Source organism: Triplophysa rosa, linkage group LG21, assembly GCF_024868665.1.
Source record: "Triplophysa rosa linkage group LG21, Trosa_1v2, whole genome shotgun sequence".
Classification (NCBI taxonomy): Eukaryota; Metazoa; Chordata; class Actinopteri; order Cypriniformes; family Nemacheilidae; genus Triplophysa; species Triplophysa rosa.
Window position 1 is genome coordinate 5560026 of NC_079910.1, and position 24757 is coordinate 5584782.

Below are 24757 nucleotides of genomic sequence, written 5' to 3' on the forward strand. Positions count from 1 at the left end.
GTGAAAATGGATAAATTTGTGTTATTTAAATCATAAAATGCATTTTTAAATAAGTTGGTCTACTGTGTTATGATCATGATTGTGCAGAAACAAAATGAATTCTGGTTTAATTAAAAAAATAAAGTACTATTTAATAAAGCTTTTTTAAATTATTTTGTAAGTTATGTTTTTGTAATAATACATGGATTGAATGTATTGATTTTCCCCATCTCAGCTCTGTACCCTTTTTGAAAGCTTACTGTAGAAGTGGCCCTGTAGATTAAGTGGAGGTAATTGCGTACTTCTGTCCAAAGATGGCACTGTCTAGCAAAATTACCACGTGAACCAGCATCTCCCTTAAATTTGCGGTTATTTAAAAAAGAGAGAGAACATAAAAGCTAAACATTACCAGCTTTTCAACATGTAAATGGCCTTTACATATTGTGTGTCGGCCTTTGTCAACCATAACAAATACTAGTATAACTTAAAAATGTCATTAAAATAAATAAATAAAGTTCTTAATCCATATGCTATATTTTAAAAGTAAACATATAGATTACATATTTTTCTAGACTTTTAAATTGTGCCTCAAAATATTATATTTAATATTAGGCTTTTATAAATCTTTATAAGGCTAATATATACTGTAAAGTGGTGTACATATTATAAATAATTACACATATTTTCAGTGTTTCTTGTACTGAGTTCTGTGTTTTGATGTGACCAGCAGTAAATCGGCCCAAACTTTTATTAATCTCTATTAATCAGCATACACATATGCTATGCACATCGTGTGTTCGAAGACATGCACATACAGTGTACAGATGTATTCAGTTAAATATTGCGCAATTATACCATCACCTGCTGTGTTTGATTTCTAATCACCTCAGATGTGTATTTCAAGTGACCAGTGTTCAGTAGCCTACATGAAATGGTTAAAACATGCGACATGCAAATAAAGCCGGTGCTAACACAGGGGGCTGGGTTTAAACGCGGTGGTACTGTACCGCTGCTGGGCTCCATTGAGCGTGCCAGTCTAGCGTAAAACCTTCGGTGAAGAGCAACGAACGCGTGCATGATCGGTATAACGGAACTACTGACGAAAAGGCGTGATGTCAAGCCGCTGTCAGTGTCACGGGACCGAGGGAATGTGCCATGCGCTTGGCATACGCGCTCGTGAATGACCATCTTCCCGAGCGGACGGCGTGGATAGATGAAGCGTTGATTTTGCTGCATAGATCAGTTACCGAGCGTCATTCGTCGTCTCGCATGCACCCTGAGAGGAATTGTGAGAAATTATTGTAGATACTATCTTGAAGCTTACAAGGACGACTCCGCAGCATTCATTCCGATGTGGATCTATCCATACAAACTGAGCTGAACGCAGCATCTTCACAGAACTGCTTTATTAGAGCATTTTAATATCCTCTTCTGTTTTCTCTTGGATTATAGGTGAGTGGAGAAACGTGTTTCGCGAATGCATTTCAGCCTAGAGGTGCTTTACGTGCGAGATGTGGCTAAGAATACTAATGTGTTTCGTGCACTGTTAGAGGAAAGCAGAGAAATCTAATAATGCATTGGCTACTAATTCAGTTGGGATAAACGCAAGAAGTTGTAGTGTGCGAGCAATTTAATTGGGATAGCATGATTTAATTTGATGCATTTTATGGCAGTGTGCGTTGCTGATGCTGGCGATGCCAATGTCTAGCCTACTTCAAGCATAGAATAACCGCACTGTTGCAATGCTTCAACTTTTTATCTAATTTATTATGCAAGCCGTTATTGATAATAACGGTGCCCTGTCTTTTCAACCTCCGTGTGGCTATTTAACGTAATTTGGATTTTGTCCTCCAAACCGGTTTAGAAATGGACATTTCTTGCGATGGTCTCTTGTAGCGGCAATGGTAGGACTGTTTGGTCACAAGGCATATCTGTCATATAGGCACATCGGATTTTATGCGCTTCCACAACATTAAACTTTATTTTATTGATGCTAATTTACACTTAAAGTTAATTGCTCTTACCTCTCACACACCTTGCGTCTAACCCGCTGTCATTGTCTGCTGTAAAACCTACGCTTCAGAAATCATTCACCTCTCTGTCCTATAAATAGACATTGACCTCCGTGATGTACAGTACAACTATAACCTCGACAGATGTTTCGCGGGAAGCTGTCAAAGAAATTGATACACGTTTAGAATGTGAAGCTGATACATTTTGCCGGCTGGTCGTATTTTAAACTCCTACCTCAAACTCCACACCAGATGCACTCGCAAATCTTCATTTTCCTCGCGCGCACAGCTCTGACATCGGCACTAAAGAAAATAAATGTTTCTTTGAGTAGAATATCGGCCGGCATTTGCATGAGAATCGCTGGCATCTGCTATGAAGGGACGGGAATGATATTAATCGGTCTGACTAACACAATCAAATGGCGCTTTCTGTGAGGTGAATTCATCTAAAGCGTGACCTCTACTCATCGTCGCTTTTTATCTCCGTCTTAAAGCGAAACAGCGGCTTGACCTGAGACGGCAGGTCGGCGGGATGGAAACGACTCTCATTCAAGAAGTGAAAGTGCCCAGTGCTGGTGAACGATGAGCAAATTAACCCAGTTTCGAGGGAAATTAGATTCAAGCTTTGTTTCACACTGGAGAAGAAACCGTGTGGTGAGATAAAAATTGAGGAAACATGAGGACGACGTTTAGCGTGATTTGAACTAGAGAACAAACTCCTAACAATTCGTAAAATACTTCGCTCAAATATTTCACGTTATGTTTAGCCACTTGTTAAATAGTTTTTAGCATCTGCATATAATACAAAAGTTTTCCATCTTAAAATAGTTCCATTGAGATTTGTCTGACAAATGTAACCCCAGATCCCAGAACTATGTATGCAAGCATTATAACAGTTTAAACTTCTGCAAGGCTAGAGTCTGAATGCGTTCTGTATGAGGTAACCCTCTCACTCTTTGTAGCCGGTTCTCTTTGAAGAGTCGCTCAGAGACATGGAAAGCTGTAGAGCATCTCCAGATCACAGGCTCTTAATCAATAAGGTTAAAGTACACAAAGCCTAGAAGACAAGTCTCTACCCATCGTCTTTACGTGTTCTCTATATACATTCCCTCACCACCCCGACTCCATGCGGTTTGATTTGAATCATAAAGTGAAACCGTGTCTGTCTTTTCCTTGCTTCACAGTGTGAACTTTCTCAGCTCTTCTAGGTTTGCATGTTTGGACGGTTTATGAAAAAGCCTGCAGCACTTTTACTCGGGGTCCCGTGCTATTGATTTGATTGTGTCAGTCAGGTGCATTAAACGCTTCCTGAAGGGTAACGGGAGGGTATTATGTTCTTAAAGAGGGGTTTGTTGTTTTGTCTTCAGCTATTGGCTCTCCGATGTATACATTTGAGGGGATGCTGAGGGTCGACTCTCAATAGGGTAGCCACAAGAGACCCATGCTGAGTGCTTATCTTGCTTGCCCCAGTTAAATGCATGCTTGAGTGTGTTAGTTTAAAGGCCAATTTGGGTACGTGGTTGTATCTTGGCTCGGTCAGATTACCTTATCTGTCTTTTTACGAAGAGAAGCACAGCGGTATAAAGGTATTAAAGTATTTTCTATCTGATCAGTCATCTACCATTTTCCTGTTTGCTGAAGAGCCAGTTCTTCTCCGTGTGGCTTCAACCGCTGAGGCAGCTAAACATCTAAATGAACATTGAATGAAGATCCCAACCGGTCCCCCGAGTAACCTCAGCTGACCACGCACATCCACGTTGCTCAATAACGCCACCTATTGATGTGTTCATTCAAAGCACAATTTTCAATAATTGTTTTAGTTGCACGCTGGGCACTGCAGCGTACGCACTACACCTCCATAAACGTCCATTCTGTGCTCTGCTACATTCTCATCGTGGCATTGCCCCTATTTAGCTTAAGAGGTTTTGACAAGTCGCGGCGCATGCAGGCGGAATCCTTGACCTATTTCTTAATGAGTGAACATTACAAATGCATTCGGTGAGCTGTGTTTGCAAGGAATTCCACCGTCCCCTAAATGCTTACTCAGATAGATAGACACACACACACACCCTGGAGGATGAACCAACGTACAGTGAGTTCATCTCGTTCCTCTATGCCTCATAAATATGTGTGTATCCTATATTTGTTTGTTTTAACGCATTGATCTTGCATTCTCGCGGCTTTTGCTCGGCTATTTATTTAGTGTTGTGTGCCGTCCAGCTGTCACAGCAAAGATCGCAATCACTCTCGACCCTTCATGCTTTGCTCTCTCACGGAAAAAGCGTCTCTACCGTGCCTGTCTGTGTTAGCACGTGCTTACAGCCGAGTGCATCCAAGTGAAGCCAGATGTGGTGGCGATAAAAATTACACTGTGACATTGATCAAGGCAAACTTGAAAGCTGGGTATCAAGGGACGTTTATTTACCGTGCAACCAGTTTGTGGTTTACATAAGGTAATGCCCCAGTCTGACCAATAGGGAGTAAGATGGCACATTAACATCTTTGTCTATATCCGTACATCGTTATCTGTGGAGAAAGGTTGTAAACAACGTGGCGTGATAATTTGTCTTCGGTGTTTGTGGATTAGACATGCAGTTGCTAGTGACCCGGCGTTCTCTACTCTGTAATTAGACCTGTGTTGCGTGCCGCAGCTAATTACCCTTGAACAGTTGGTGGACAGACTCACGGTTGGAAGGGGCCGGTGTCCAGATTGGTCACGGAGAATTGTGGGTGTGGATGAATTTATAGCTTCAGCCAATCACAGGCGGGTGTTGGTCAGACTGAGAATGTTGAGTCCTATACTGTTAATGTTTGTATACAGCATTTCATTTGTAGCAATTGAATCACACTATTGTCTGTTAGATCTGTTGTTTGTGTGATCCGACTGTAGAGTATGATAGGAGCGTTCTCCCATAGCAACAAAAATGTTATATTTTTTATTCTCTTAGATTCAGTGTGATTAAAGACTTTTGTCCGATGCCTTTTATATTTTTCTCATTCAGAGTTGCAGAAGAGATTTTAAAGGGGCTAGTTCACCCAAAAATGAGAATTCTGTCATTATTTACTCTCCCTCTTGTCATTTCAAACTTGTATGACTTTCTGCAAAACACAAAAGAAGATATTTTGAAGAATGTTGGTGACCATACAACGCCGATACCCATTGACTTTGGTATTGGTTTTGTATCCATACAATAAAAGTAAATGGGTACTGCCGTTGTTCGGTTATACCATCATTCTTCAAAATATCTTCTGCAGAAGAAAGCCAAACAGGTTTGAAATGACAAGAGTAAATAATGACAGAATTTTCAATTTTGGGTGAACTATCCCTTTAATGTCTTAAAATACCAAAAGAGATTTTAATATGATGATATAATATTTTGCATCTATTTGCTTTACTTTTATAGCCTTGTACTATAACTGCATGTCAGCATTTTTGTTTGTTTGTGACATTTTATAGGTTTTAGAGGAAACATCTGGTGCAGCTAAATAACTCTAATAAGTCTCATGAGTTATGTATGATCAACATCTGACCAACAGAATGTTCCTCTGTGCTGCTTTGTGTGTTTTAAATGAAGCTAACGTTCCCATACACTGCAGCTAAACCAGAGTTAGGTTTACAAAATCAAAATGCGTCTCTATTCTGTATTTTGTCATTTTAATTGCTTGTATTTCTCTCAGTAGCGAACACTGTTTTTCAACAATGTGACAGTGCTGCATTAGCATGAACAACTCAAAACAAAAAGTCAAAATCAATCTGTAGACTTGCATCATGCGTCTCCTCTGCTTCTTTTATCCGATGTTTAAACTTTTGTGACGGTTTGGTTTTTCGTAGCATGTCTGCCTGGGAGCTAATTCAGCTGTTTGGGTTTGCTGTCGTTGCATTCGTGGGCCATGTCTGTCAAAGGTTTACCGTTTAGTTTTGTCTGTACGAGCTGGTCTTGATGGAGCTTTGCCTCTTGAGAGTTTGGCCATTCAGAAGTAAAGAAAGTGGCTGAGTGACGGAGAAAGAGTTTGTGTGTAAAGTGGGTGCGAGAGAGAGAGCGAGCAAAAAAGGGAGAGAGGGTAAGAAAAAGAATCACAGAGGCGCCAACACATGTTGCCATGTGCCCAGTCATAAGAGTCCACTGCAGTTAAACCCAGCACTCCCCTTACAGCCGTCGCCAGCTTGCCAAAACAAAAGCTTTTGTTTAGGTCTTCGACCCAGCAGATGGGAATAAGGACAGTAAATGAAAACAGTAGAGCGAATAGAGCTAGTGGACCATGATGGAGAGCATACAAACTCACAGGCCTGTCCTTTGGGAAGAGTAAGGGTCTCTAAAAAAACGCCACCGCAAAGTTCCTGCGCCGCGCGGCCCTACTGTTTCATCTCATGCCATTGACTGAAAGCGCTAGTCAAAGCCTCAAGGCTCTCTGGGGCCCGAGCCGCTTTTATTAAGATGTTAATGGAATTGCCTTCATGACACACTTCTATAGGACAGAATCCCTCAGCCATTCTTCAACGGCTCAATCTGTCTTGAGCTCGAAGCACATTAGCGGCTTATGCACAACAGGTCTCATACGCATTGAGGTGCTGCTCTGTAATTCTCGCCGTATGTAATCCTTTCCTCTAAATGGCATACTATATTTCACAGTATGTAAAGAATACCAGTTCTGCTGATAGCAGTAATAATATACGGACGTTGTGCGTCTTAATAATAGGCATCGCCTGTTTGTTTGTCGGTGAACTTTAGGCTGGCTGTACGTCAACATCAAGTCCGTGTGTTAAATCCAAGGAAATGCTCATTTTTCTACACGCCGTCTATGAGGCATGGAACGCTTACGCAAGCCTTTTGTGTTTCCACAAACCACTAATGATTTTTCACCCGCTCACATTGTGTTTGCTAAACCCTTAGTCAAGACACCGTCACAGATATGCTAGCGCTAAATTTATAGGAGTTCTATATATAGTACTAGTACTAATAATTAGTTATATTTTTGTGGGTACTCTATGACTTGTCAGACTTTTATAAGTCAGTAAGTTATTCAGAGTTGTTAAAAAATGTAAACCTTTTTGAATCTTTGTTGTTCTTTCTGAATGTTTGCTTAATTCAGATCACACCTTACACGACTCCTCGCTTGTACGCTGGCTGGGAATCATTTCTTTGTTGTGGTACTGTAATTGCTTTTAACCTCCTTTTTCCAGACTGGGATTTTGGCTGCAGGCTTATGCATGCACGCCTACGTGTAACCACCTGCATCCATTCGGTCCGCTTTGTTACAATTTGTTACAAGTCAGCCATGGCCTTATCAGCAAAGATAGGTCCTCTTTCCTGTCAGGAGGCAGACGCCTCAACACATCCTCCCTGCCTCAGCTGGGAAAAGAGCTCTGATAAGACTTCCAAATTCATCCCTGAAGCTGATAGCAAAGAGGGCTCCACAGAAGAGAGAAAGAGATGGTTTAGAAGAGGGTGAGAAGATAAACACTTTCCACAGCACATACCTAACATACTCAGAGTTGATGAAAGTTGCAGAGTTAGAAACATGACATGCTATCTTGGTACCTGCATCCCTTCTTTGGACAAAGACTCGCTGATGCCAGGAGTTTTGGACACGCTCCTTTGGAAACAAAAAGTAGCTGTACTTAGAATGGGAACAGCGGGTCATGCAGGAGGAGAGTCTCGGTATTCTGGATGTAGACATCTTAAGTCCTCCATGGTGCTCTGTGTCCTTCTTGGAATCTTTACTTTGGCTTCGACTTGACTTTGGATACCAAGCACATTTGATTTTGTCCAGGTGGGCATATTTTTAAAATATTTGATTTTAATGGCTCCTCATGTTAGATTGAACCATAAAAATATTAGCTTTATCGTACAAAAGTGGAGAAAACACCACACTTGTTTTTTATTTATAAGACAAAATTATTTGGCAGAAAAGGCAAAAGTACAGCATATCATACAATGAAGATGTCAGTTCTCCAATGTTGGGCTGCTTGGGCATCACTTTTGGCCACTAATGCTTTGCTTTCTAGTGGTGTTTCCAATAAAAAGCAATTATCTATCTTGTCATTTATTAGCGTGTCCTTCAAGGCTGATAGTAACAATGAAACTAGAAAATATCGAGTCATTTCAAAACATCAAGGTCACTTGATATTCTAAGTATTGATTAGACCTCAAATCTGACCTTTTGGCGAACTTGATTGTTTGAGCATGTTAAGATCTGTCCAGAATCACAAGAACAACGAACAACTGCTGTTTTCTCTGGCTTTTCCATCAAATATTTGTTTACGTTATAAACACAATGCTTGTAAAAATTAGTAGCATGCGCATCATAACTGATATTAGAGATTACCGTAAAATATGTCTTTAAAAAACACCGCAACAGATATGTCATACAATTACGCCTGCAGTGTCAAACCACAACATCATCATCTACCTTCAGCTTTCTGTGTTTGCATTTGTAAATTGTCAACGTAAGCGTTCGGCTCTTGAATTACACCACAGGAAATAAATAATCAAATGATGACATTATGTATAATTCACAGATCATCAGCAATGTAGGTCAGCCACGCTTTTTCTTCATCGTTTTAGAGACGTGACTGGCGAATTAGGGTATCTAAGACAATTATCCCGAGAGTGACAGTACAGAGACTCTGAACGGCGAACGGCAGATCCCTGTGTTGTCCTTCGAGATGTTGATTAAATATGACTGGGCTGAAGCTACTGCCTGACGATGGGGGGTGGGGAGAGAGAGAGAGAGAGAGAGAGAGAGAGAAAACGTCTGCATCTGTGGCAGTGTAGGATTATGGGTAATATTGTCTAATGCCTGCCACACAAGCAGTAAATGCGTGAAATCTGTGACACTTTGTCTCACTGTGATGTAATGGGGGTTTATTCAGCACCGTGCTTTTACACTGATCTTAGGTCAGTTTTTATTAGCAGTTCATACAGTATTTGGATTTCTCATAAAATAAGCCAAGTCTCAAGGCAGTTTGTGGCACGGGCACGAAATTTGAAATCTATTGATTCGTGTTTACGGACATGAATTTCCCATATTTTTTGTGTCACTCAGCATGACTTTTAATACACTGATCGCATATGTATGTACAATTATATATTTATAACCTGATATCAAAAGAAGCTTGCCGCAAAGGCTAATTTAGCTAAAAATGTGCGTTTCACGAAGTGGCAAAGCAACGATAAATGGCTACTCTTACCTCGCCCCTAAACCTAACCTTATAGGGGCAAATTGAAATCATTACAAAACATATGAACGAGATCATAGGAAATAGGAATTCACACAAATGAGCCACCTTGTAAAATAGGTATAGTTCACATCAGATTTCGTTGATATATATTAATACATATAAAAGATACCGCATATTAAAATACTTTAGATTGAAAGTCGTGCTGGGTGACATGAAAAAAGGGGAAAATTTGTGTCCATGAATTAATAGATTACAGTTTGTGAAAATGTCACGAATTCCCAATTTGAGACTGTGTTGAATAAGCTTATCATAAGTTAGCTTGCTGTTTACTAGCCTTTGTTTAGTCATTTTTGTCAACTTTTGACCTCATTTTAATGCACATCTCTTGTTGCATTGACGTCTCAGATGTGTTTAAGCATGAAGTATTTTTGATGTGTAACTTTGTTTCTCTCAGAAAAAATACAGAATTAAAATTGGTTGTGAATGGCATTTCGTTTGGACCGTAAGCGACTTTTCTAAGAGTTCCAAAAACATTCTCATTACCAAAAGCTCTGGAGGCTTTAGGTTGAAATGTTTATTAGCTTTGTGGATCAGACCCGAGGCATTTTAGCTGTTCACGAATTAAGATTCTAACCGTCAGCTAAATTTAAGACGATGCCGTTTGCCACGAGCAAAAGTTCAGAGGTGAATCTTGCTAAACCACCCACCTCATCCGCTCGGTCTATTGGCCCCACATCGGTTGTTTTGGAAATGCACCCGTTATGTAACACACACTGTTGTTCCTGCGGGCGATAAATATTTCAATATCTTTGCGCTATCGCGCACCAGAGCGAATCTGTCAGTCTTAGGCTTTGTTGAAGAATTTTGTAGAGTGTGCTGGAAAGCAGACCTGAAATCTGAATTAAAAATTAATTCACGTTATATTGTTTGTTTACTCATTTCAACTGCCTGACAATTAACAGATTGTAGCAGACAGCTTTCCACCCCTCCCAAATGCTGTCCCCTCCCCAGGTTCCTCTGTTCTTCTTTTTGTTTGCTCAACGGGATGTAGGACGTATGAGTTTGGGGCTGTAAGAAAACAGTTGTGTGCGGTGTACGTGGGTGGGGTTATGCATGTTTGTGTATGTAGGTACTGCAGTGCGGATAGGAACGTGCCCTCTCCTGTCAAGCCTGGTTCGTGCATCACCCAGTGACTTTGGAGGACTTTGGCAGATGCCCAGTGCGTCTGCATTAATGACCAGAGAGACACACGCACACCTGTCCCCTTGTTGCTGTTTGTGGTTGCCTGTCCTCTCTGTTTTTCAAGGGTGGGATGAAAAGTAGGTATTAGTAGAACAAAAGCTGAGGTGTCTAAGTGTGCAGGCACGGCCGTCCAACCGGCCTCAGGCTCTCCACGCAGAGTCAATACATTTCAAATCATGTGGCTGCTCTGCTTTACTCTCTCTCTCACACAGCAGAATAATAAAAGATCTTTACTCAGATAAGGTCCGTGGAGCAACACCTCAGGACGTAGCATAAATTGCGTCCGTAACTCCATCCAACGACCCCATCAGTATACCGTGACCTGCTATCAGCTCCGATCTTCTTGTTGTTTTTCTCCCGTAACGCTGTTTGAACAGAATCCAGTGCTGACTTCAGATTGTGTTGGTGTCCGTCATAGCTGTTGCACGTCGGATATGTGGATGAAATAAATAAATGTAGAGATTTCTGATGCTTCCTGTGTCTGACATACTGTGGGACACAGCCTATCAGTTTTCTCTTGTCACAAATCTGTCATTTACAGGGATAGTTCACTCAAAAATGGAATATCTGTAATCATTTACTCAACCTCAAGTTGTTCCAAACCTGTATGAATTCCTTTGTTCTGTTGAACACAAAGAAAGATATTTAGGAAAATGTTAGCAACTGAGATTTCTGGAGCACCATTGACTACCATAGACAAAAATATAATGGTTTTCCTGAATTCTTCAAAATATCTTCTTTTGTGTTCAACAGAGCAAAAAAATATATAATATTGTTTTTCTACTATGGTAGTCAAAGGTGCCCCAGAAATCTCAGTTGCTAACATTCTTCCAAATATCTTTCTTTGTGTTCAACCAAACAATGAAATTTATACAGATTTGGAACAACTTGAGTGTGAGTAAATTATGACGTGAAATATCCCTTTAAAGGGGTCTTATGACACAGCTAAAACAAATATTATCGTTTGTTTTAGATTGTGTATACACGATTTAAGGTTCAAAAATGCTGTATTTTCCACATACCGTGCATGTTTGTATCTCCTCTTTGCCCCGCCTCTCTGAAACGCATGGATTTTTTACAAAGCTCATCGCTCTGAAAAGCGAGGTGTGCTATGATTGGCCAGTTAACCAGTGTGTAGTGATTGGTCGAATACTGCAAGCTTGTGACGGAAATGTAACGCCTCTTACCATATTTGGAACATCAGGTTCCAAAGCAATTGTACTGACAGGTACGCCCATCTTACTTACATTTGGCCGGTCTTTGTTCAATCATACCACGAACTGACGTAGATTTGTGGGGGTGTGGTTACACGAGGCGTTTCAGGCAGGTCTGGGTGAGCATTCGCTTTTAGATAGAATGCATCTTTTGTTCCGACACTTTAATTTTTGCAATTTTACGTGTCTAATACATGCATGGGCAACTTATAACACTCCAAAGACACAGAAAAACACGTATTCGTGCCATATGACCCCTTTAATGTTCACCCTTCTTCTCTGTTTTTCATCCTAATGAACGTGTTTATGACTTTTGTCAAGAGCGTCAGTCAAAGTCTTTGTGCTTACAGTGACATCATCTCAAAATATCTCAGACAAATTCCTCCGGCTGGTAACGTGATGCTGAAGATTCCTGTTTGCTGTGTTTTAGTCGCCTTCCAAGTCACTGGGAACTGTGTGACTGACAGCGTTCGCAGGCAGCATAGAATATGACTCGAAACAGGAAGAAAGAAAAAAGGAATGTGAATAAGGTCTCCTTGATTGTTCCTTGTGAAAGTGAGTCAGACAGGAAGAGGAAGGGAGCAAAAAGGAAGTAGCCATTATAGCAGTGGCGCTCAGGGGAAGTTTGATGGACAGGGCACAGCATTGGAGTGACCGTTCTCACAGTACGGAAGAAGTGGCATACAGTTTCACGTGGCCGTCAAAGAGGGCGGCTGGCATAGCGCCATGCTAAGGTCAAGCAGGATAAGTCACCCTATTTGGACAGGAGCCTGTTTAGAAACCCAGGCATGTTTAACGCTTGTCTTGTAGTAACAGGAATTTATGATTCACCTCAACTATAAGGTTAAAAAATAAGCAAGGATCAGTGATTTTACTTCACGGCCTTAGTGATTATGCACACGTTTGTCGGATTTTGACGTTGAGTGCATTGCTCATGCACATACTCACCTTTTCTGTCTGGCATGATGTGATTATAAACACAGTGTACTTTTCAACCTCCATCCTCCACTGCACATCAAAAGCCAGATGCCAAGAGAGAAGTTCCGACTTTATGCAATTGATGCGTTTGCTGATGACTAAGAAGTAAGCCATAGATTTACAAGTCGGTTTGCCTTTTGCTTTATAAGGATGTCTTAGATTAAAGGGATAGTTCACCCCACAAGGAAAATTATTTTATCATTTTCTACCCCTTATGTCATTCCAAACCCTTATGATGTTTCTTCGATAGAACACAAAAGAAGATATTTTGAAGAACCAAACAACACTGGCCCCCATTGACTTCCACTGTATGGAGACAGAACACTGAGATATTTCTCAAAATATCTTTCGCGTTCCACAGAATAAAGAATCATAAATGATGATGACAGAATATTTATTTTGATTATCCCTTTAGGTTGCCTTCTATATTTCGGTTGAAGTTCTAAAGTACTCATCATGATTTAAAAAAACAACTTTTACATGAAAACGTAGCATTTGCAATATGATGAATATTCATAAGAATTCTATTACAAGAACAAAGTTTACCATTATAGTGTTTTTTCTAAATATATTTTTGCCATGAATCAACGTTTGTCATGTTGTGATTCACCTGGGAGCCAGATGGTATGGGTTATTATTCATTTGTGAATAATGTTTTTTATTCCTGTGGAAAAGTGGTTGGATCTCAACAGTTTTTGGACCCAGCTAGTCTTACCAGAATTGCCTGTTACAAAACATTACAAATCCACAAATGTGCTGGTTTCTTTTCTCTCTTTTTCCTTCCATTTCTTCTCTTTTTCTCTTATTTTTCAAATAGCTTCGGGTCCAGCCTCTCTCTCGGTTGCCCAGCTGAAACAGATGCTAATTTGAATCATCATTCACACACAAATTAGTCTTTGATCAAACTTAATGCCCAAGGAGCGTCTGTTGCATTCGAGAGAGAAGGAAAAACACCCTTTCATCTGTTTTCCAAATCTGCTCGGAAAGAGTCAGAGGCACAGAGTGAAAAAATGTTTAAATGGCTTTGACCATTCAGGTTGAGACCATGACCAATACGGATCGTTCCTGAACGAACAGCATGGGCCTGAGACTGTCACCTCAACGCTAGTCCCAAAGGATCTATGTGCTGCATATGGTCTAGTAAGTCAGTAGTATTATTTCATTACTATGCAGTTCACATGTTGGGCTGGGTTTAGTAAATCCCTGCTCTGAATTTTAATTCTCTCTGCTGATGTGCGCTGGTTATAGGCATGTGATGATATCAGTATGTATGTTCAATTAAAATGCATTTCTCTATTTAAAATAGTTGGAGTATGAGAATGTGAGGTTATCGTAGTGTTTTCTTTCTGAGAAAGTCCAAGAAAATACTCTATTTAATATGTCAATAAAAGATGACATACAATTTTCTGATTAAAAAAGTGATTGATGCTTAACAATTGTAAGTGGTTGCAAAGACGTTGCAACAAGGTTGCTTAAATAGTTTTTATTATGTTACCATATGGTTTTTATATGATATTCTGGTTGCTAAAGCATTTCTAAGTGGTCGCTAGGGTGGTTGCTAAGGCTTTGCTACTGTAGGTAGGTGGTTGCTTGGGCGGTTGCTAAGGCTTTGCTAGGCTGTTGCTAATGCTTGCTGGGTGGTTACCAAGGCTTTGCTAGGCTGTTGCTAAGGCTTGCTAGGTGGTTGGTCGGGCAGTTACTAAGGCTTTGCTAGGTGGTTGCTAGGGTGGTTACTTAGTAATTGTTTACGGGGCAATCATTTCAAGGTCCTGCTTCATCAATGAACATTATTAGTCTGAATACCTAGAAAAGTAAAATGCTTTGAAAAATGTGATTTGAGCACAAACAGTTTTAGATATCTACACAAATGGTATTACATTTCTGCATGTAAGTCATCTCACACAAGTATAAGCAACAGCAATAGTGATGCTCATTAAAATAAACAGTAAATGTAACGGCAAATTTCGCCCCTTTACCTTAACTCACTGCTCCAGGTCTACATCCCCTCCCTTCATCTTCGGTCTTAAAATGAGCGACACCTGGTTGTTCCATCACAGCAAGGCACCAAATCGCTTGCTAAAACCTTTAATCATTCGGTTCCCCTGTGGTGGAATGAACTGCCAGTCTCCACCCGAACTGCAGCATCCTTCACCACTTTCAAAAAACAATTCAGAACATACCTGTTCCGCATTCATTTGACTAACCAATAACTGTCTATGTCTTGTGTCTAAAAAAAACCTGTTAATTCTCTCCCTTGCTTACTCCAGCTTTAATCCTCCTAATAGCATGGCCTTGTAAACTAACGAAACTGTTTAGCGTGTTGACAAAATGTTAAATGCTCTCCATGCTTGTAAGTCGCTTTGGAGCGTCTTCCAAAAGCGTCTGCCAAATGAATATATGTAAATGTAATGTAATGTAAAATATAAAGTGCAAGATCTGCAACACAGCATATTCCTGGGCTTCTACTGTATATACTCACAGTCTTTGTCAAGGTCACACTCTCCCCATACCATCTTTGATGGTCAAAATGGATATGGCGCCACAGGCAGTACATATGTTTCCAACCCTACCTGACACCTCCCAGCCCCCAATCCTTGGACTTCCACTACCCTGCCAAGATGCTCACGGAGAAAGAGGAGCTAGAAAAGAGGAATTGCTAATAAAGGATGAAAGAGAGTTCGAGATGGAAGCCAGTAAACTAGTTTTTGGCACTTAGTGTGATGGGCAGTGCTTTTGAATCCAAGGGCATGAAATCAAAGTCCCACGGCTTCAGCCTTTTAGCATCTCTGCTCTTTGGGCGTCTATACTGGCTTCTTCTGTTCTATTGTTCAGCAGCGTGGCTATTCATGTTTCATCTGGTGTGTTTGTTATAAGGCTCGGCCTCTCACACCTGCCCCATGCCTCAGTGAATAATGCAGTGCTTTGGTGTTAGTATGCAGACACAAAATTCTTCATCTGTTGTTGTAGGTCAGTGTGACATTCACTATCCTCCACCGTTAGATTTTTCCTTGAGATGTTGGTCTTTTGTAATTTAGGAGATGTATAGGAATGATCAAACTTTTCTTTTAGATGTTTCTGCCAAAATTGCTTATTAGAAATACAAGTATATACAAGTCAGCCAAATGTTGACATACAGAAACAAAGAGTGCTTAGCTATAAAATAAATGTGGAAAGCACGTGGTTTGGTTTAGGAAGATTTTGATGAGAAATGTTTGAGGGAAGTCTCTCTAAGATCTCCTTAATGTCATTATTGCATAAAAGAAACAATTAAGATTTCATTTGTAACTTTTCTTATGGCTTTTCTGAGTAACTCTGCTAAAATCCAATGACATTATACGCCCTTTTCACAATGACGTCACTTAACTTCAGCCTTTTTGCAAAGCAGTGTATCATAACATCCGTCTTGCAACAAACAAGAAGAAGAAGAAGAAGAAGCACTTCCGTTTTGCCATCGCGCTGGAATTTAACAACAGTGATAAAAAAACTGACAGAACACGTATTGAAGTACTTATCCTAGCACCTTCGCTAACACAAAAAGAAAACAAAACACTTACCTTCATAATCAAACAGGTACTGTTCAATGAAGAATTTGTATCCTTTCTCTTGCGAAAATTTGTCTGCAAGACGTTGTACATCATCTAGACGTATTTGTGGCAGATGTGCAAGCCACTTGGTAAACTCCGTTCTGAGGCGCTAGCGGAAGTAACTTCTTCTTCTTGAGTTTTACTGGCAGTTGGCAAATCAGCTTATAGGTGCATTACCGCCACCTTATGAACTGGAGTGCTAGTGGAAGTAATGATACACTGCTTCGCGGCAGAACGGAAGATGCGTGACGTCATGTGAAAAGGGCGTATTAGCATATGTTTCTTAAATTCTTCTGTTTTCCATGATTTTGTCGCATTAGATTCATTGGCATATTAAAGGGATAGTTCACCCAAAAATGAACATTCTGTCATTATTTACTCTCCTCTTGTCACTTCAAACCTTTATGACATTCTTTCTTCCACACAACACAAAAGAATACATTTAAAAAAATGTTGTTAACTGGCACCAATTCACATTGGTTTTGTGTCCATACAATTGAATTAAATGGGGTCCAGTGTTGTTCGGTTACCAACTTTGTTCCAAATATCTTCTTTTGTGTTCTGCGGAAGAAAGAAAGTCATGAAGGTTTGAAATGACAAGAGGGCGTGTAAATGATGATATAATTTTCAATAACTATCACTTTAAATGTTGTTTTATGTAGCTTATAAATTGTCAATTCATTTTGAAGATGTACAGCATTACATGGATCTTGCTACACCTCTAAAAGGAAGTGACCTCGTCAGGAGTTTGGGTCACATGATGCCACACTTGAAGAAGGCGTCTTATTTTCCACTTCATGCTTCTTCCTGTGGGCGTTAAACTCTAGTCTAGAGAGCAGTGACTCAGCATTTCCGCTGGCTGGAAACCATGTCTGACAGGGTTCAGGATGATAAAGTTGGCACTTCTACATGCTCAAAGTATTATTGACCTATCCAATTCTCTCAGACCGGAAGATGTAAAATAACTCTTGAGGCTACTGGCTGCAGACCCCAGCTCACAGCCAACAACTTCTATAGATAATTGTGAACACCTCTGTCATGCATAAAGGAAATCCAATCTTGTTTACCAATATTTTACAGTTTGGTAGCATTTAAAATTTACCATTATAGTCTTAGTCATAATAATATCTAATACTGTAGTTTTACATGGCTCTTTTACATCATCACCCTGATGCTTTGAATTAATTGGTTGCTACTGTACTTTTTAGACACCTACCTGTAAATGCACCTAGTTATGATTGGCTATACTATTTATATGTGAAATAAGTAACCGCTCCCCCTTGAAATGATTTAATACTGCATAGGTGTTGATATGTAAATGAGGGCGAGCAGATGTTAATTACATACCATAATGCATGTGACTTTTGCAAAAGACTCTCTATAAATAGATAACAAAAGCCATCAGATGTAATCACCTGATGTTTATGTGACCAACCTTTTACTTCTAGTCCGGTGGGTTTTGACCCACTTTTGTCCCTATTTCATAATTTACCAATCCACTAATTGCTTTCATTTATTCATACGCATGTAAGATTCAGCCTGGCATAGCTGTCCTCGGTCACCAAAGGACAACCTGAATGAATTCATTCTGATCAGCAGCGCGTCCGTCTTTCCAGCCGACCTAAAAGAGATCACGTCAGGCCGGGTTTCACGGTGTACTCTTATAAAAGAGTGTCTGTCTGAAGGCCAAGAGGAACGAGGAAAAGCAGATATATTTAAAGCAGTGGATCTCAAACTGTGGGACATGTACTGTACCGATAGGTGGTATGCAAATGACTTGAGACATGAGATATATAAAATTGTATATATTTTTACTTTGTATATTGGCCTGCCAATATATATTTATACGTAGGTAGTGCACTTTGCAAAGGCAGTGAACATTCACATTAGCCTGTTTGGCATTAAAGTCTTAACTAAAGCTTAACAAAATTTTCTATTTTGTATATGAACTACGCGCTTCTTTTTCTGTATTGCTGAACTTCTAAAAGTTGTTGTGTTTTAGATGCTGCTCGGATAGAGTCCTTCCTCAGATCCAAGGTAATGATAGGGAAGATCCTCTGTTTTAAATAGAAAAGCCCCCACGAGATGCTCTCAGCGCTTCTGTGTAAGTTCTCAGTAGCTAATTCAGAGAGTGTTATTCCATTATTGCCACTATATAGGCTCTATAACAAACCGCCAATTCGATTCGGTCTGTTTTTATTGCTGTTGGTGGAATAATAGCTCTTGTTGTCTGAAACTGTGAACGGAGGAAGTGTGGCAGAGAAAGACAGGAAGAGAGAAATGCTGCTTTGGAAAGACTTTGGCTTTGTCTAATGTAATAGACTGAAGTAATGGTCCCCGTGTGTGCTAAATAAGATTTTAAGTTGTCGCAGCGTGGTAGACTAGAGATAGTAAACTTAAAGTAGAGAAAAGGAATCTGGAATGTGTTTAATGCTTATTTTGTGTGTATCAAGATAGAGTGAGCGAGATGGCGGAAGAAAGTGGTATCTGTCTGCCTTTCGAACTTTTATCCTTAAAGGGATAGTTCACCCAAAAAAAGAAAATTCTCTCATGCATGACTCACCCTCAAGTTGTTCCAAACCTGTACACATTTCTTTGTTTGGTTTAACACAAAGAAAGATATTTGGATAAATGTTAGCAACTGAGATTTCTGGGGCACCATTGACTACCATAGTAGAATAGTAGCACCTCTGACAACGATTTTAATGGTAGTCAATGGTGCCCCAGCTAACATTTTTCAAAATGTCTTTCTATGTGTTCATCAGAACAAAGAAATTTATACAGGTTTGGAACAAACTGAGGTTGAGTAATTCATGACAGAAATAAATTTTTGGGGTGAACTGTCCCTTTAAAGTCGCCTACTTATTGCCTGCAATTGCATTTGTTGTACAGTAGCATGAACTTACTTTTGGATATCTGAAGACGGCTAAAGTCACAGCAGTTTCTTAACTTAGTGTAACACAGTAAGTGTGTAGAGGGCTGGCACGTGTATTAAATCCAAATGAATAGAAAAGTAAATAATGTCATTTAAATTTGTCAGTTCGCAAGCAGCTGTACTCCTCTGCCGTGACTGGCTAATAATTCCTTAAATTTGATCTATATAGATTTCAGCATTGTGTTTATTATGCATGGTTTGCTTGTTTCGCAGATGTATTTTTCAAGCAGAAGCTCTCAATTACATATAATTGTGAATGAATATGATTTGAATGGGTGAAGGTTACAACAGTGCTTATACAAATAAATCACAAGGGTATAATCTTAGGGTGTTTTCACACATAAGGGTTTGTTTCGGAACCTGGTGCGTTTTCTCTCTTGGTTCGATTCGTTTAGGCATATGTGAACACGGCAATCACGCTAGGATCCGCCCCAAAACAATCGCTCCGAGACCGCCTGAACAAGGTTTGCAATCTGGACCCGATTGCAAACGAACTCTGGAGCGGTTTGGTAGATGTGTGAAAGCCATCCGACCCAACGGACCAACGAACCAGACTGTATCACAATGTATGATGGGTAATTATGTAAAGTTGCGTGACGCAAAAGGGATTGTTTTGCTAATGGCTCCCTGTAACAATGTTCAAAGTAAGGAAGGAAGGAGGCAGGAACCGGCGAACGTTAAACCAAACTTTTAATAAAATAAACAAACAACAAAACGAAAGTAAAGTGCTGACAGCTCCCTCACAGTCGACTGCCGGCCGCACAAACACAATAAAACATAACATAAAATCCAGGCCTGGTTCTCTCTCATCCTTCTCCTTTATGCTTCCTGAGCTCCGCCGTGAGATACGCATGACAACGCGCAGCTAACGCTCATTATCACTCGCGTTACCGGCCGGAAAAAATACACATGATGCACTCTGACCAATCGAATGAGAGTTTACTCGCACGTGACTTTTATTAACTAAGTTTGGTCCGTTTGGAAATATTGCCTTGTGAATGCGAACCGAACTAAAATAAATTTAAATATTGTAGCGATTTAACCCCCGGTTTCGGAACAAAGCAATCGATACACAGGTGTGAAAACGCCCATAAACATGATCCTGTTTGTTTTTGTGCATCTCAGAATGCTGTATTCTTTCAAGCAAGGGAAGCAAGTCTTTGTAGATTTTTGATTAGATCCAACTGTCTACAACATGAGGGTGAATAAATGATGACAGAATTTTTCTTTTTGGGAGAACTGTCTTCTTTAGAGTTCAACATATTTTCCTGCCAAATTCTCACTCTTATGTGTCCGTGTGTTTTTCATTATTTCCATTATTCTAAGTGGTGATTGTTTTTATTGCATTGCAGTGTTTAGAAAAACAACGGGAAAAAGTCTAATAGTAGGAAATGCTTAATTTGAAATACATATCCATGATTTCTTATTTTAGTGCGATTTAAGAACGTCCTTGAAATTCCAGGTGAAGAAGTCACTGTCTTAGGGCTTAGTTGGCAAATCCCCATGCCTGCACCTCTCACGTCATAAATCACACTGATATCACCTGGATGCTGCAGGATGGACAGAAAAAGATTCAGAGCCAGTGCAGGGCCAGTGGATAGAGAGAGCTTGCCTTCTACAGCCCAGCGTATTAATGAATGCCGCTCAGCGACAGTATATATACAGACTCAATGTCCTGTACGCCTGGGGAGGTTGTGACGGATGATCCAGTCGGTATAGACTGCCGTGACATTGCATACAGTTGTCATTCCCTGCGCTGACAGCAAAGAATTTCAATGTGGCTTCCTAACATGCCATGCCTAAGCACGCAAAGCGATGCACAGTAACTGCCCCATAACACTATAATTAACCGACAGATTTATGGCTCCAAAGCAGTTATTTCGGCAGCATTTCCATGATTTATTCAGGAGCTTCATAACAATGATGGCGTAAAATACATCTACTGCTGCAGATCTGACCATAAAGTTCTTTGGTTAATGACCCCTACGTGCGTTTGAACGGTTTGGAGGTGCATTGAAGTTTTTTTCCTAGACTGCATCAGTCTGTACTATTGCTGAATGACATATTTTTTAAAGCCGTCTGCTATCTTTATTGTTTATTAAGCTGTATGGCTGAGATTCACTTTAACGAAATGGATTATGAAAGAGAATAGTTGAGCTTTTTCTGCTCCAGATTAAACCTGGAACACTGTGGCCCCCTTTACTACCGGCCGTCACCAGGCCTAAATTAATTAGATTGGCATCTGATTGATTAGAGGATAATGAGAGAAGCAAAGTGGGTGGAGACAGACTGTGGTCCCTCTGTGGCCTACCTGCCATTCAAAACAACCTATATTCATCCGTTCAGACTGAAATCTCCTGTAGTTTATGTTTAGAAGCAGGGTGATTATGTTGGTTAGTTGCTGATGCTAATAGAAGGTCAGTGGTTCAGTTCCAGATTTTCACGTGAAGCAGACGAGCAGTGAGGTTGGGAAACTGCTTATCACATTTGGCCGTAGACATGATTGGTGTGGACTGAGCATTAGAGAGAAAGGGACTAATATATCGGCCGGACTGATTAAACGGCAGATATTTGGCATTTTGAGATTATCAGTGTAGGGTGAAAGCTGGGCCTGCTGTATGAGATGATTAACAGAAGTTTGTTAATTCCCCTTGAGTCAGTTCTTAAAGGGATAGTACACCCAAAAATAAAATTCTGTTATCACTTACCCTCATGTCATTCAAAACACGTATGAATCTTTTTCTATGAAGCACAAAAGACATTTTAAGAAATGTCAATCACTGTACAAATGACGTCAATGGGAGCTGGTTAGCGGTTTGTTGGAGTACCAACGCTCTTAAAACATATTCTTTTGTTTTGCTCTGCTGAAGAAAGAAAGTCATGAGGATGAATAAATGATGAAAGAATTTTCGTTTTTGTGTGAACTATCTACCACCAGTTCTTTTAATGCTGATGATCTTCTGTTTTTAGTGAATTTTGGCTACAGTTCAAGTGAATGTCGAGTAAATATTGCATAATATATATAACAGTTAACTGAATTTATTTTATGGATGACTAACTTTCTATCTATCATTGTATTATATTGTTTTATTATACCACGGGGCTGTTGAATGCTTCATTCTGATTGGCTGACGAACGTTCGACGGGTGTGCATTATTTTTCAGTTAAACGCACACCTATGAAGGTGTTCCAGGTCTGCTGACCGCATTACAGTTCCATATCACTTCGCCAAGTTTAGCCTACTGTCCGCCAGTGAATATGTATCTAACAACAGACAAAGTGACTGGCAAATTCCATTGTCTGAGAAGAAATAACTATTAATATTTATGGACAGCATGAACATTTGAACAACAATGGCGAGAGCACTGTACAGGACTGTTCAGATGAAAAACTAAAGCATATATCAAAGGTAACGGCAAACTACATGACACAATCAGCGGGTTAAAGATAAAACACGAAGCACAAAAATAACAACAACAACAACATGTTAAATTCGTCTGTGGAATGGGTAAACGGGACTTAAAACACACAGCAGGAAGCTTTCTATGCCACTGCGAGAACCGCAGCTGGCGCAGAAACCTCCGTGTCACTTTTTTCTCTTAATACTTTTCTTATACGACAGGGGTGTTAAATACGACGAAAACAAATCAAATATAGATACTTGTCTTTTCACTCTCAGTGAAGCAAACGCGTGTGCACGTGCACTCTGTCTTCCTCTCGCTCTCGGAAAACTGCATATGCAGCTCAAGCAACGCCTTCAGATGAGATGCGTAAGAAATTAGTCCTACCAGCAAGAGCATTCCGGGACAAATACCATACAAATGTCTTGAGATAAAACATCGTAACAACGTCTTGTGGTATCAGAACAACGTCTTGTGGTGTTGTGACCGTGGTATAAGCGGAATAATTGACTCCGGTCCGTTCAATTATCGAAAGTTAATGCACACCCGAGGTGTAACGGCCACTCCGCTTCGCGTCGTGGCCGCATTACCACCTCGGGGTGTGCATTAACTTTCGATAATTGAACGGACCGGAGTCAATTATTCCTTACGTGATGTATCCTGCTTCTTTACAAGGCTTTCTGGAATACTTGATTAGAATTGGTCAAAAGACTAAAGCTGCAATCTGTAACTATGTCGCCATCTCTGTTTGAAACATAAAATTGCAGGTTACTTTACATATGCCAGTTGACATAAAACTGACGTTTTCAATGAATTTGCACCTGATAGCTCAAATAACAAATTATTATTATAAAAATACAATAAAAATTTGTATAAAAAAGTGCTTCTGGGCGAATGTTTAATTATTTTTGAAGTGGTCTTTAAGGGTATAGATGTAAATCAGGGTAAGATAAGAAGACAGATTGCTTAATAAATGGTTTTGATTTCTTTTTTATTTAAGTTTAAAACATAACACATAAAAACATGCAAAGGTTGGATTAAGTCAGAATGACTATCATAGAAATCTACTTAAGACACTCTACACCAATCTTAAGACATGTGATATGATGTTCATCTGATGTTTTCTAGAGTAACGCAAGTGTCTGTTTGTGCGTGTGGCCTCAGTCGCTCATCAGTCAGTCTGGCATATGTGTGTCTACATCTTACAGCGCTGGCTGTTCCTCCCGCTGTGCGTGGAGTATCAGGATGAAGTTCTGAATGGCTCTGCTTACAGTTGCAGTACGATTAGCTCGCTGGATTCTGTCGCCGGGGCTTGAAATTTTTGAAGAGATACAGAGTGGATTATTCTGACAGGTGCCCTTTCATTTCTCTGAATCTCTTATATAATGCATCAGATTTTAGGGCAGATTGTCATGTTATCTTTTCCGACGTCGCCATCATAATGTTACAGCAGTGGTTCTCAAACTTTTTCGTTGTAAGGCCCCCTTTGTGTAGAGTGCATCGCTTTGCGGCCCCCCAAATAAAGATTTATAATCTTAAATTTAACATTTTTATTTAAACAAAATCTTATTCGGTTATACAATGCTGAAACATCAATTCTTTTGTCTGGTGGTCTTATTTTTCTGATGTTTGATTGCATAAAATCTATGATCAATTTCTATATTTCATAAAATGCCACAAAATCTGTGGCCCCCTGGATCCATCTCGGGGCCCCCCCAGAGGCCACGGCCCCCAGTTTGAGAACTACTGTGTTACAGTACGTGCAGTCTGCTAGACGTGTTTGCATTGGGCCAGTTCAAAAACAACATGCGCTTTTTGTCCCGACATCCATCCGTTTATCTCTTCTTTTGTCTCCCCTGTTCATTTTTTCCCTCACAAACATTGTAAATCTCCCTCGCTTCCTCTCTCCCTCATCTCACTGACGTGTCTTTCTCTGTGCCAGGCTGTGTAAATCTGCCTCAGATAATAGTCTGTGTGTGGGTGCCAGTTTTTGGAGTTGTGACTGCTGTTGTAACGGGTTGTTGCCCAGTTGGAGTAATGAATAGATGGGCTTCTGCTGCCTCTCCTTCTCTCCAGGGTGCCAGAGCCTCGCATGGCCGCTTATCCATGCCAGCCAAACCCTCAGACACACACACACCAATCCCAGGAGGAAATATTTGGGGGAAATCCTCTCTGTGTCACTAACTTCCTGATATATATTTTGCATGTTTTTTTTGCATTTTTCAACAC

The 24757-nt window shown here is 40.1% G+C and overlaps 1 protein-coding gene across 1 annotated transcript in view; it reads left to right on the forward strand.

Annotated features, from left to right (window-relative positions):
* The first annotated feature begins 983 nt into the window (after positions 1–983).
* plxna2 (plexin A2) overlaps positions 984–24757 on the forward strand; it is a 182525-nt gene continuing 158751 nt past the window's right edge. Inside the window, exon 1 of the mRNA XM_057363340.1 lies at positions 984–1431. The gene's annotated coding sequence lies outside the window, so the exon portion shown is untranslated. The remainder of the gene's footprint in view (positions 1432–24757) is intronic.